The sequence below is a fragment of the Alosa alosa genome, unplaced genomic scaffold, assembly GCF_017589495.1.
Source record: "Alosa alosa isolate M-15738 ecotype Scorff River unplaced genomic scaffold, AALO_Geno_1.1 AALO_1.0_unplaced_1, whole genome shotgun sequence".
NCBI classification, from domain to species: domain Eukaryota; kingdom Metazoa; phylum Chordata; class Actinopteri; order Clupeiformes; family Clupeidae; genus Alosa; species Alosa alosa.
Window position 1 is genome coordinate 1645532 of NW_025962133.1, and position 13663 is coordinate 1659194.

General features: G+C 50.7%; 2 non-coding genes and 2 pseudogenes across 2 annotated transcripts; all 4 read right to left on the bottom strand.

Annotated features, from left to right (window-relative positions):
- Positions 1-6715: 6715 nt before the first annotated feature.
- Positions 6716-6843, bottom strand: LOC125290034 (annotated as a pseudogene).
- A 119-nt stretch (positions 6844-6962) lies between these two features.
- Positions 6963-7073, bottom strand: LOC125290036. The gene has a single exon (XR_007192743.1). It is a non-coding gene; the product is annotated as a U5 spliceosomal RNA (small nuclear RNA).
- A 378-nt stretch (positions 7074-7451) lies between these two features.
- LOC125290033 lies at positions 7452-7643 on the bottom strand. The gene has a single exon (XR_007192742.1). It is a non-coding gene; the product is annotated as a U2 spliceosomal RNA (small nuclear RNA).
- A 2465-nt stretch (positions 7644-10108) lies between these two features.
- Positions 10109-10318, bottom strand: LOC125290035 (annotated as a pseudogene).
- Between the last annotated feature and the right edge of the window lie 3345 nt (positions 10319-13663).

A 13663-nucleotide genomic window follows, 5' to 3' on the forward strand; every position in this document is an offset into this window, starting at 1 on the left:
TCTCCAAAAATAGTTATTCTAGACACTCACCAATACCTCCTAGAAGCCAACAGGCAACTTTCCAACCCACTCCATTACAAACCCATCACTCCAATCCCTTCAACCCAAAGCACAAAGAAAAGTTCGCAATCTGTCCTCTCACTATATACCAATCATTCCGCAACAAAACAATTTGATTTCCTGATGGGACCAGACCAACCCAGACCCCGCGCCTTCTCTGCCCAAAATCCACAAACCACCTGACTCATGGACAATTCCCTCGCCAGTCCCTCCTGGTAGACCTATAGTTTCAGATTTAGTTCCACCACCTATAACATTTCTTTTTCATATCATTTTCTTTTCTCAATCCCCTCTCCACTAAACACCCCACATACATACAAGACACATATGATTTCATACATAAAATCCGCCCATGTGGCAGTTCCTAACCATACTTACCCGTTCACCATCGATGTTGACGAAGTCTCTATACAAACATAGACACCATCTCAGGCCTTCCAAGCAGTACAGCACAAGTTTACTTCAATTTCCAGGATCCTACGCCCAGACAATACTTTTACTTCAACTTTTAGAAATCTGCTTTAACCCATAATGACTTTGAATTTGACGACAAACTGTTTTACAAATCCATGGAACTGCCATGGCCAGAGATTCGCCCCCGCATATGCCAACATCTTTATGAGCTGCAGTGGGGAGCAAGAAGCCTTAGCCAAATGTCCCCCTGAAACCCCCTCTTTTTTTCTATCGCCCCTGGATGATATCATCGGGCCTGGACTCACACACTAGACCAATTCACTGACTTTATGAACATACTCAACACACACCACACTACAATTAAACTGAAATCCACAATTGACCCTCACTCAGTTAATTTCCTGGACACCACACTTTTTCTACACCATCCACTCCAACACATAGTTCCCTCAGTACTAAAATTTTTCTTCAAACCCACTGATACGCACGCGACTTTTTGCCAAATCCAGTTACCACCCCAAACACACTTTCCGAGGCATCATTAAATCACAAATCATTCGCTTCAATCGTGATCTGCACTTTTCCCACAGACCTCCAGGAAGCGATAGAAATTTCTTTAAAGCCCTCCGCCCCGCGGATACTCAAAAAAAGATTTCTCAGGAAAATTAAAACAGACACCCTGACCCTTCTTGCTCCCACTCGGCCTCTGACACTAATTCTCCTCCCACCATAATGGCCCCCCCCAACCCCACTCCCTGACCCACAACCCCACTGCCACACCTTTTCATTCCACTAGTCACTACCTTTTCACAACCCACTACACATTTGCACCACACTCTCTCAAACAACACTTCACCCACTTTCAGTCCTCCCACACTCACTTCCAACATCACAGACTCATCTCAGCCTTCCAGAAAACAAAACCTTCAAGACCTCCTCATTAGATCAATGTTTCTCCAGGAAGCCCCACTCAAGCCATCACCACAGGACTCCTTCTTCAAACCACAACACTTCATCACTAACCTTCACTCACACCTTTCTGCCCCCTAACACACCCCTCTCACTAGACACCACAAATGCTGTCTACATCACATGCAATAAATGTCACTTACTTTACATAGGAGAAACAGGTCACCAATCAAAACCAGACTCAAACAGCATCTATACACCATTTCTAGGAACTCACGCACCACCCATATAGTCACACATTTCCAGCAACACAGCACTGCACACCTTGGCATTTGTGGTCTCGAGGAGCAACCCCGGCTGGACCCCGAAAGCACAGAGGCAACGAGCAGAACGGAGCTGGATAAATAAACTTCACACTTTCTTCCCCTTGGTCTCAATTAACCCACTCCTCTGTTTCCTTCTGCTTCTCAATAAAGCTACATCTTTCCTTCCCCTTTTCTCCCAGGTCCTGTCTTATTTATTTATAGATATAAAAAACTGTTATTACTATGTATTTATCCCTTATTACTTTGTTATTACTTTTTCCCCCCGCCTATTAAGTTCTCCACCCCAGTTCACCCCATCTTTCCACTCCCCCTAGACTAACCCAGGACTTTTACCTTTTTTATTTTTCACCTGACACAATTTAGATATGTTTACTTTATATTTTTGCAGTGTCGTGTTTATTTTCAAAGGTTGTCCTTATGAATTTTACACTTTTGATTTTTAACACTTATAGCACTTTTGATTTCTAGCACTTATAACACTGGTTTTAGTCTATCCCTTAATCTCAGCCCCACTTCTATGCACTTACTTTTTTCTTTTAGCCCCAGTCCCTAGTTTTAACCCCACCCAGCTGCTTGGCCCAAACCCCAACCCCTAAACCTAACCTCCAGCCCCCACCCCTTAACCTAACCCCCAGCCCCCACCCCTTAACCTAACCCCCAGCCCCCACCCCTTAACCTAACCCCCATCCCTAAACCTAACCTCCACCCCTTAACCTAACCCCCATCCCTAAACCTAACCCCCATCCCTAAACCTAACCTCCAACCCCCACCCCTTAACCTAACCCCCATCCCTAATTATTTATTTATTTTTCTTCCCCAATTTATATATTTTCTAATTATATATTATATATTTTTTTATCTACATATTATATTTTATTTTGACAGTTGACCTTTCATACCCTTATTCCCTTCCTTGTTGGTGTGGTTGGATCCAATCGGCCAGTGCACTCACAGTCACCCACTCCACCAAATATCATGTTCCCCTAACCTAACCTCAGTGATAAGTATAAATCATATCATAACCCTAACCTTAACCCAAACCCTGACCCTAACCTCAGTGATGAAGTATAAATCATTTCATAACCCTAACCTTTAACCTCTGTGATAAATCCATTTGGGATTCAAAGTGAGTATCTGCTCAATAGCTCGGGGGTAAACCTGGGGTATGTCAGCTGAGGGACTGGGGTTCATTCCACCCTTTTCCTTTTTTTTTTTTTCCCCCTTTTTTTTCCTTATAGGTTGTCTTTTTCTTAGCCATATCCAAAAGTACAGGTGGCAGTGTGCATGAGCTGGGGTTTACCACCCAGGAGTCCCGGTTCGGATCCTTGGCAGGCACGGCCACCTTACTACTCCCTTACCACAAGTTGCCTGTACCTTCTATATTCTAATCTAATGGATAAGAACAGATTTTCTCCGGAAAACTTCTTTTTATTGTCACCAACTCATGTTTTTGCATTTACATTTTGATTTGTTTTTGTTACATTTCATGGATTTTTCTTTGTGGTACATTTTTCCTTTTCTTTCATCATTTCATCACATTTTCATCCACATGGTTTTCATTCTTTTCACATTTTGCATTTCATTTCACATTTTCATCATTTTTCACAGCACATTTTTTTACAAAAAATAAAAATCATTTGTCTATAAAAGCCATTTTTGTTTTAAAACTGTGTCTGTATTGTGCAAAGTCCATGTGTGTGTTTAAAAGTTCATGTTTGTGTACAAGGATGTTAAAAAGTCCACGCTTTTAAAAAGAGTTCCAAATGTAATAAAATGCAATAAGAGTCAATTAAAAAGGTCTCCGTTGTGCCGACCGGGTGAGCCACTAACAAGAGCTCCCATCCACTCTCTCAGAAGAGCGTAGGCAAGCGCTGGATGCGCCAGTGGAGGTCCTCCCCTCCCCTCGCCTGCTGCTCCGTCCGGATGGTGAGTGGTGGGGGTGGCACGGGCGGGAGCCAGCAGCCGTGGGGGCAGGAACCTTCTGCTTGAGACCCCTGGCCCCCCTCCTCCAGCCGAGACAGCAAGGGCTTGGCCTCCTGCCCGCGTAGATATGTCGCCAGCCGTGCCGCTGGTAGGCACCGTCCGCCCCTTCCCCACCAGCAGGTTGCGGGAGGTCCACAGCGGCTTTAAAGCTGTTTTAGGGTGAGCCAGAGCCCGGTCGGCGGCTGGGATGGTGGTGGGCCCTGGCCACCCCGCTGACCACTAGTTGGTAGCTTTGGGACCTCCCCGCTGGCAGGCTCGGCATTACAGGGGGGCCGTGCTCGCCCACAGGTCCCTCGCCACGTGCCCGCCTCCCAGAGCAGGTGCCGACACAGTCTCAGGTTGGCCGCGATCCTGGCCGCTGGCAGGTGTTGGTTTTGGCCATGCCCGGGAGTGCATCACGGCTCTGACCGGGAGGACCTCATGGAGGCGCCATCCACGCCAGATCCCTTCAGCTTGTTCTGGAGGGGGGTGGGCAGCTGTTCCTCCAGCCTGCTTGGCCTCACTGAGTGTGAGGCGGGGAGCGGGGGCTCCCACTGCTTCCCGGGTCCTGCACAAGAGAGACAAAGAGATTTTGCTTTGGTTAAAATGGTGACATCCTGCCCCTCTAAGTCCAAAATTTCATTAAACTTTTTGATAAAAACATATTATTGGGGGCAGGTTAAAAAGCAACTTCGGGACGCTTTAAGATCGTATTTAAAATTTTCAGTTTCTCAAATCCTGACCCCATCCAGAACCGGGCCAGGGCTGCTGTCTTTGTTGTCTCGATGGGGCCGCCGCATTATCTGATGTGGAGGGCGGTGAAATGGGCTCTAAAAACAGGTGGGGGTCTGGGGAGGCCCTTTCCTCCCGTTCTCAGGTCTTTTCTTCAGGACCTCCTTAGTCTTTCCCACTTGGACCCCCACGAAATAAAAACACCGCCTCTCTCCACACCTAAAAGAAAAGCTCCTGGGGGCTAAAAACAGAACACAGTAATAACAACAAAGGTAGGATAACTGCTTTTAAAAATTAAAACCTTACCTTCAAACGTCAACTGTCTTAGTCCCCAGAACCCCAGTCGTTTGCCTCACTTTCCCTAAAGCGCCAGTCCAGTTGCCCCGCCCACCATCCCCTCATTGTCAAAAGATTTATTACCTAAAATCCTTATGTCTGTCTGTTTAAAATCTACTGCCAGATCTGGTCTTACGTCACCCTCATGCCCAAAAGAGCTGGGCCTCGACTTGCCCCTGTTGAGCTTGGCGGAGGCCCTTCCGTTACCAGTCCAGTCAAGTCGAAGTGCTCTTTGGGCCGATAAAAGTCATTTAATAAAAGGGTCACGCCGTCCATGTAAAGTCGCGCCAGTCGCAGTCAGTCCACCCTGGCAAAGTCCAGTCCTTTGATCCATTTGTCCTTTCTCAATATCTGTGCCAGCTGCCTCGTTACACGCCAACTTAACAGGAGTGGGGATAACGGACACCCTGGCGGACGCCAGAGCCGCAACATTTATCGATTGGTCAGGTGCCCATTTACTCGAATTTTGCTGTTGATGTCTTTATACAGCAATCCCACCTAATTTTTAAAACCTCCCTGAAAAACCATTTTTTGCAGTACCTTTAAAAGGTACTGGTGCGCGACCCGATCAAAAGCTTTCAAAATCTAAATTTAGCACTAAAAGCCTAATATTTCTGTCTCGCGAAAACAGATGCATGCCTCGACCAGCACTAGGCTGTCCGTGATCCTCCTTCCAGGGACGGCACAGACTTGATCCGGTGGATCACGCCCTCTAAAACAGTCGCACATCGTAAAAGCTAAAAGTCTGCTAAAAGTTTACAATCACAGTTTAAAAGCGCTATGGGTCTCCCAGTTTTAAGGTCAGTCCTGTAAGCCTTTTTTATATAGTAAAGAAACTATCCCTGATCTAAAGCTGTCTGGAAGTCTGTCAAGTTCGTCAAATTCTTTAAAACAGTCAGCATAAATTTGGCTAAAATGTCATAAAGGTAACATAAAATTCCACGGGAGTCCATCCTCTCCCGGCATTTTTTTTTCTGTTTTTAAAAACCTTTAAGACATTTTAAAAAGCTCAACCAATGTAAAATCCTCTGTTAAAACTTGTTGACTGTTAAGAGTTTTATTTAAAACTCTAAAAACTTCCTCCATCACCTCCTCATGCACCTCTTTTTCGAGTATAGATCTTGATAAAACAGCTGTATCATTTCTAAAAATCCCCTCTGTGCAATTTTCTTCCCTCCCATCATTTTTTAGCTTCATTATCCCCCCTCTTGATATTATTTTCTTAAAAAGTACCTGGTGCATTTTTCTCCTTCTTCTGTTTCTCTTTCTTTGCTTCTTAAAATTGTTCCTTTACTTTTGAATGAATTGCTAAAACTGACATTTCTTTTTTGACTTCTTTAATTTTTCTTCATTAAAATCAAAACCCATGTTTAAAAAGTTAAAATACCTCCTGTAGTCTCTTTTGCAGCCCCAACATGCACCTCCCTCCTCTCTCTCTTTTTGTCTTTACCTTTATTCTTAAAAAAAGTCTTGGTCTTTTACCTTCACCATCTCCCACCATTGTGCACGTGTATCGTAAAAGTCTTGAGGGTCTTCCAGAGGCTGAACTGCTCCCTGTATTCTCTTAACTATCTCCTCATCCTGTAACAGGGAACAGTTCAGCCTCCACAGCCTCCACCTACCGTCACACACCTGTGGGGAGTGAAAGGGTGCAGGAGAGCATGCAGTGAGGAAAAAACATAGGGGACAATGTAGCATCCGTGGGCGGGCAATCTCGCTAAAACATAGTCGATACGAGGGAGGCTCGGGCGCCGCTACCACTGTGCCAGGTGAAGCCCTCCTCCCGTGGATGCACTTTCTGTAGCTTGATACATCAAATTAAAATCCTAACTATATTCTTTAAAAGTACGGATGTCTTATCTAACTTAAAATCTTCCCCTACATTCTTTCTATCCTGTCTGCTTAAAACACAATTAAAATCCCCTCCGACAACTAGGGGGAGCCCTCCCTAGCATGTGGGGCTGCAGCTCTTCTAAAAAAAGTCATGTCGGTCGTGTTTATCATTAAAACCATACATTAAGAACATTAAAATCCCTGTCTAAAATAAGAACAGATAAGAACAGATACTACACTTGATCTTACCCAAAAAAGGCCGAGAAGCGATGCCCCACAACTGTACGGGTCCGGGCCCCCTGGCGAGGGCCCCGCCCCACTCAGAGGGTTCCCGGGGCGGACAAGCAAAAGCGGACCCTCACACGACGCTTGACTTTGACAGAAAGGTGCAACTCCGCCCGAGCAGAGCTTCCAAAAATACCGTGAACTCGGGCTGTTCCTCCACGGAAATCTTTAGTAAAAGGCGAAAAGATTTCCAGCGAGATGAAGAGAAACCCGAAGCGACAAGCGCTACAGGCACGCTGGACGGAGGTCAAGAACGGCGGTAGTCGTGGGACGGCGAGGGGTGACTCCAAAGGTGCTGCCCCCAGCCAGGCGTGGCTTGCCTTGCCACTCAGTCTCTCCACCTCCACACACATGCTCCAGTCACAACACAGTGTCATCCAGCTATTTATTCATTTACAAAAAAAAAAAAGAGAAAAGGGCGGAAACCAAAAAGGGGCCCTAAAGGGAGGTGGCACGGTTGGGCAAAAGACCTGGCAAGGACTCACGTGTCTGCTGGCTGTCAATCAAGGAGGGTTCCAAAGTCCCAGAGGTTGGTTCCGCTGGCTGGCTGGCTGGCTGGCTGGCTGGCTGGGTTCTTTTCTTCCACAATCAAAGGGATGTGCAACCGTTCCTGGAGTCACTGCACACCTGGTCGATCGTGGGATGGACGGAACAAAGCCCTCTTCCGCCTCCCCTGTTCCAAAAATCAGATTAATATATTAGTCCTCGGTAGAGGGCGGTATCAGATATTAAACTGATAAGAACAGATTTTTTTTTTTTTTTTTTTTTATTATTCACATAAGCCATAGCACACCACATAGGAAGACACTTGACATGCCATGCCACCACCACAGAGGGTGCTGGTCCTATGCGGCACAGAAGTCCCACCAGCCTTGAAAAACAAACACACAGAAGAATAACACACAAAAGATACAGAAAGAAGTGAAGACTAGACTAGAGGCTGTGGTAAAATGGGCACGCAGGCCCCAAGGAACCAGGTACATAAGTGAGCTCGGGCACACAGGCCCAGCCAAAAACAAAAAAAATGTCAAAACACACAAACACAAAACCAACACGTCCACCCTCAGTACACTTTTAATCCACCCCAACACAACCAAAAACCAGCAACATCAACATCCCAACACAACCCCAATCAGTCCAACATCCCAGTAGTCCTTTTCAAATTCACCTCATCCCACCCAAGCAAGTCCCCCGAAGAAGGGGGAGAAGGGGAAGAAATCCCCTCCCTCACAGAGCCTGTCGACCCGTCCGACTCCTCCTCGCCACTAGACGCCGCCACCTCCATGGACCCATCACCACCGTCCTCCACCAGCAGGGCCTCGGGCCTGTTAGAGACGGAGACCCCGCCCCCACCCTTGCACCGACGGACCGGAGTCCCCGGCGAACCACCTTCACTCCCGTCCTGCAGGGGGCGCTTCACTGCCCCCGACGCCTTCGCCGCCAGCTCTGCCATCTCCGCTTCCTGGGAAGCAGAGGCCTCCGCCCAGTCGTCCACTCTCCGCCCACCAGCACCCGCCACCAGGCGGCCATCTTGATTGCCATGCGGCCTAGCCGTAGCCTTAGCCACCAAGCAGCCATCTTGGCTACCTAGCTGCCCAGCTCCCAAACCACCAAGAGACGCCGCAGGCGCCTCCACTCCACTCGCTCTTGCCACCGTCGCACCAGCCGGCACCGTCTTCACCCCCGCGGGCACAGAAGCGGCCCCCACCTGCACAGTGGAAGCCATCCCCTGGCGCACCAGCCGCTCAGCCTCCTGGAACTTCTTCCACCTGGCACAAGCCGAAGGTACATGATCTGTCCCCCCACAATACTCACAGCCCTTCAACACAGCAGCCACGTAACTCCTCCGCTTGCCACAGCCCCCAAAAAGATGATCCGTCGCCCCACACAAAGAACATTCCCTCAACTTTTTACAGTCCTTCACCAAGTGTTCCTTCGACCCACACCGCAAACAAGCCAGCACAGTACATTGACTCCGCAAATGCCCCACACTCCCACAACCCCAACACTCACTTGGCAAGTCCGGAGTAATTATCCTCCCTCTGTCCGACCCCAGCATGAAGGCGAAGGGAGGCCGCACCTGGCGATCCCCCTCTGTCCGAAACATCACGGAATACGACCACTTCCCCGTCCAGAAGCCGTTCACATCCACGACGCGCCGTCCCTGCGGCACCTCCGTGCAGTACCGCCCCAGCAGACAACGGACATCCTCTTCCAGCACGTGGGGGTTGAAGACCTGCACCACCACGGTATTCTTCGGACGCCAGAACCTCATTCGCAGTCCAAACTCCACCGTGCCGACCCGTAGACCTTCCCCAGCCTCCTTCCACTGCCGAACCGCGACCAACATATCCACCGGCGACCGGAAGGTCACGTCGTAGCCCACCGTCGACGCCAGCAGGCACAACACCTCCTTATCCGTTGCCCTCAGCAGCCCCTTCACGATTGCCGCTCCAAACAGCTCCCTGGAAAACTCCTCCCTCCGCAGCTTCGGGATCCAGAACTGCATAGCGTACTTCGGCACCACATCCACCGCATCCGCCTCAGACACCGCCATCGCTGTCTCGGGTAGTCCTAGTTGTCAAGAACAGATACTACACTTGATCTTAGCCAAAGGCGGCGATACCCTACAACTTTAATGCGGGTCCGGGCGCCCCTCTGGCCGGGCCCCGCCCTCAGAGGGTTCCTTTGGGGGCGGGACAAGCAAAAGCTGACCCTCACCGCGGCCCCTTGACTTTTGACAGAAAGGTGTAGCTCCGCCAAGCAGAGCTTCCAAATACCGTGCTTCTCGGGCTGTTCCCCCTCCGCCGAGGAAATCTTAGTAAAAGGCGGTAAAAGATTTAGCGAGATGAAGAGAAACCCGAAGCGTTGCTGCTACAGGGCACGCTTGGACGGAGGTCAAGAGCGGCGGTAGTCGTGGGACGAGGGTGACTCCAAGGTGCTGCCCCAGCCAAAGGCGTGGCTTGCCTTGCCACTCAGTCTCTCCACCTCCCACACACACATGCTCCAGTCACAACACAGTGTCATCCAGCTATTTATTCATTTACAAAAAAAAAAAAAGAGAAAAAAAGGGCGGGAAACCCGTGCACACCAAAAGGAGGGTGGCACGGTTGGGTAAAAGACCTGGCAAGGACTCACGTGTCTGCTGGCTGTCAATCAAGGAGGGTTCCAAAGTCCCAGAGGTTGGTTCCGCTTGGCTGGCTGGCTGGCTGGCTGGCTGGCTGGCTGGCTGGGTTCTTTCTTCCACAACTGGGATGTGCACCGCCCTGGAGTCACGCCGTAACACCGGGTCGACAAGGCAGGTGATGGATTTGGAGGCCCCTCTTCCGCCTCCCTGTTCCAAAAATCAGATTAATATATTAGTCCTCGGTGAGGACGTATCAGATATTAAACCGATAAGAACAGATTTTTTTTTTTTTTTTTTATATTCGCTTATTGCATAACCCAAATTAAATAATCATAGCAAGTATGTCCCCCATGGACAACCACAAAATTACTTTCAGAAAGAAAACCAAATTTAACAAAAATACAAAAACCAGAATAGCCACCGACCTTAGGCTCCGGGTAAGGGCCAGCCCCCCTAGAGGGACCCCCCAAAATAAAAGGCCCGAAGGCCAGACACACAAACATAAATCCAACCTACAAACAAGGGCATTATACACTCACATCCCATCAACCAGCACTCTCCCAACCCCAAGTCCATCTTTAATCCTCCCTCCAAAAACAACCCAACATGCATCTTCCTACACTCTCCACCAAGGCCAGAACAAAAACAGATCATCACAACACCATGTGCGCATAAAACCCCATTCCCCAAGACCCACTCCCAACAACAAAACACAGCAACATCCCAACACAACCCACAAACCCCCAATCAGTCCGCTAACATCCCAGTAGTCCTTTTCAAATTGACCTCATCCCACCCTGGCAGCAAGTCTCAAGAAGGGGAGAAGGGAGACGCCTCCCCTCACAGAGCCTGTCGACCCGTCCGACCTCCCGCCACTAGACTCCACCACCGACCCATGTGGACCCAGCACCAAGGGGCCCTGCATCTACAATAGACGGGACCCCGCCCCACGCCCTTGCACCGCTGGATCGGGAGTCCCCGGCGACCCACCTTCACTCCCGTCTTCCCGCAGGGGGCGCCAGCCCCGCCACCTTCATCGCCCAGTCTGCCATTTCCGGCTCCTGGGAGGCAGGCAGAAGCCTCCGCCTGCCGCTCCACTCTCTTCTCTCCAGCACCAGCTACCCGCGGGCATCTTGAAGGCCATGCCTAGCCAGAGTCAGACACCAAGCGCCATCTGCTACCCGGCTCAGCCCCGATCCACCAGCCGACACTGCAGGCACCTTTGTTCCACTCCTCTCACTGCCTCCCAGCAGGTGGCACTGGCTCTTCGCTACAGCAGGCTCCACGAAGCTGCCGCAGCAGGAACCGGGTTCTACAGCGCCTAGAACACCGGTCGCCCGCCTTCCTCCAGCCACAACACTCAGCACATAATCTCTGCTTAGGGTATCATAAACAGGTGTGGTCAGCTCTGCACACAAAAACATGCTGGCCTCTTGTAATTGTTTGCAGTCTTTAACAAAATGCCCCTCGATCCCACAACGTAAGCATGCCTTCACCGTACACTGACTACGCAGATGTCCCAAACCCCCACAACCCCAGCACTCACTTGGCAAGTCCGGAAGGAAGACCCTCCCACGGGTCCGGGGCTCCAGCGAAAAGGCGGAGTGAGGCTGCAGCTGATTTAGCCTCACCTCCCGACATCCAAGCTCACTGCACCTCCACTGGCCCAGAAGCCGCTGACGCCCACGAGCCGCCTCCGCTGGTGCCATCGCTGCACAATACCGCCCCAGGAAACACCGCAGACATCCGCCCAAGACGGGGTTGAAAACCTGCACCACTACCGTGGAGAGGTCACCCCACCACTGTGACTCAGCCCCCGCCAGCAGCACGCCATGGTTATTGTAGCATGCCGGTGATACTGGCCTCCATGTCCTCCTGAAGGTCTCGGAAAGGGACGCCGAGATGTCCCTTGCACGCCTTTCCTGCAGACAAAGAACCTCCTTATCCGTCACCTGCAGCCTTCCCCTCAGCATCACCTCTCTCCAAACGCCTCCCCGAGTAACCTCCTCCTGCGCCCCCGTATCAGGAACTCAGATTCCAAACCTGGGAATCCCCATCCACTTCTCCGCCGATCCTCCAGCCATCGCTTCTGATAAGAACAGATTTTTTTTTTTTTTTTTATACCACTTTATTAACCAAAACCAAAAATACAAAAAAAACCAGAATGCTGCCGGGACTGGCGAGACGAGACCAACCCCCAAGGGACCCCCAAAATTAAAAAGGGCCCGAAGGCCAGACAAACAGACATACATGAAACCAACCCATCCCACTCACTTCAACTTTAATCCACCCCAACGCCAATAAACCCGCACTTCCCCATGACACCCACCAGGGGGCGCCAGAACAAAAACAAGTCAACACAGTACATCCCCAAACCCCCAAAACCTCAAGACTTCCCCATGTCACACCAGGGAAGCGCAAAACACAAGTCACACAGCAAAGCATCACAAACCCTAATCCCCACACAAGAAGTCTCAAAGCCCTCAAACAAACAACAACAACATCGACATCCCTCCCCAACAAACAACCCAATCAGTCCCCCATCCCCATAGTCCTCTTCAAACTGTCCTCATCCCACCCCAGCAAGTTCCCGTGGGGAGAAGAGAAGCATACTCCCGCTGGAAACCCGTCAGTCATCAAACTCCTCCTCGCCACTAGACTCCGCCACCTCCACCGTCCTGGACCCAGCACCGCCATCCTCCACCTGCAGGGGCTCAAATCTGTTGGAGACAGACACCCCACTCACGCCCTTGCACCGGCGGACCGGAGTCCCCGGCGAACCACCGTCACTCCCCTTCCAGCAGGCGCTTCTGCCCCAGCGCCACGCCCAATCCCAGCCATCTCCACGCCACGGTAACCGCCGCCCAGTCGTCCACACTCCGCTCCTCAGCACCATCTTGGCGGCCATCTTGTGACCATCACCTTGCGGCCCTGGCAGCAGTAGCCACCTGACAGCCATCTTGTACCATGCTTGTTGTTGAACCTCAGCAGACACCACAGGCACCGTCTCCCCACTCGTACTCGCCACCGTCCCACCAGCAGGTACCGTCTTCACTCCCGCAAGCGCACGGGCCCCACCGACAGTAAAGGCTTCCTGCTCTCGTCTCTCCTCAAGCTCCTGGAAGCTCTTCCATTTGACCCCGTACCAAGAGCAGAGTCCCCCGCAGCGCCAGTCACCACCCCAGCATAGCTCGTTTCTTTGTAAACAAATGGTCAGTCCCCCATAAAACACACTCCTTCAACTCAATACAATCTTACGTGTCCCACAGCCCCACAGCGCAAACATGATTTAACAGTACATTCCCCACGCCGTGCCTCACCCCCACACCCCCAGCGCTCTCTCCTTGGCAGAGTCCGGTATGAACCTCTCCCGGTCAGGTCCCAGGCAAGCGCATGGGGAGGCGCGGCACCGACCCAGGCCAGGCGAAAGCGCGCGATGGCTCACTTTCCTGTCCAGAATCCATTAGAGTCCAACATCAGCTGCCCATCAACAAGTCTATACAGTACCGCTCCAAGCTCCGGACATCCTCCAGCAACCGTGGGGTTAAAGACCTACCACGACAGTGTTGGTACACCGCCGCCGCACACATCCCTCCACCACGGTTTTCCCAGGCGGAATGACCGCCGATACACCTCATTCATCCCGTAGCGTCCGGAAGGTCACGTCATAACAGGTCAT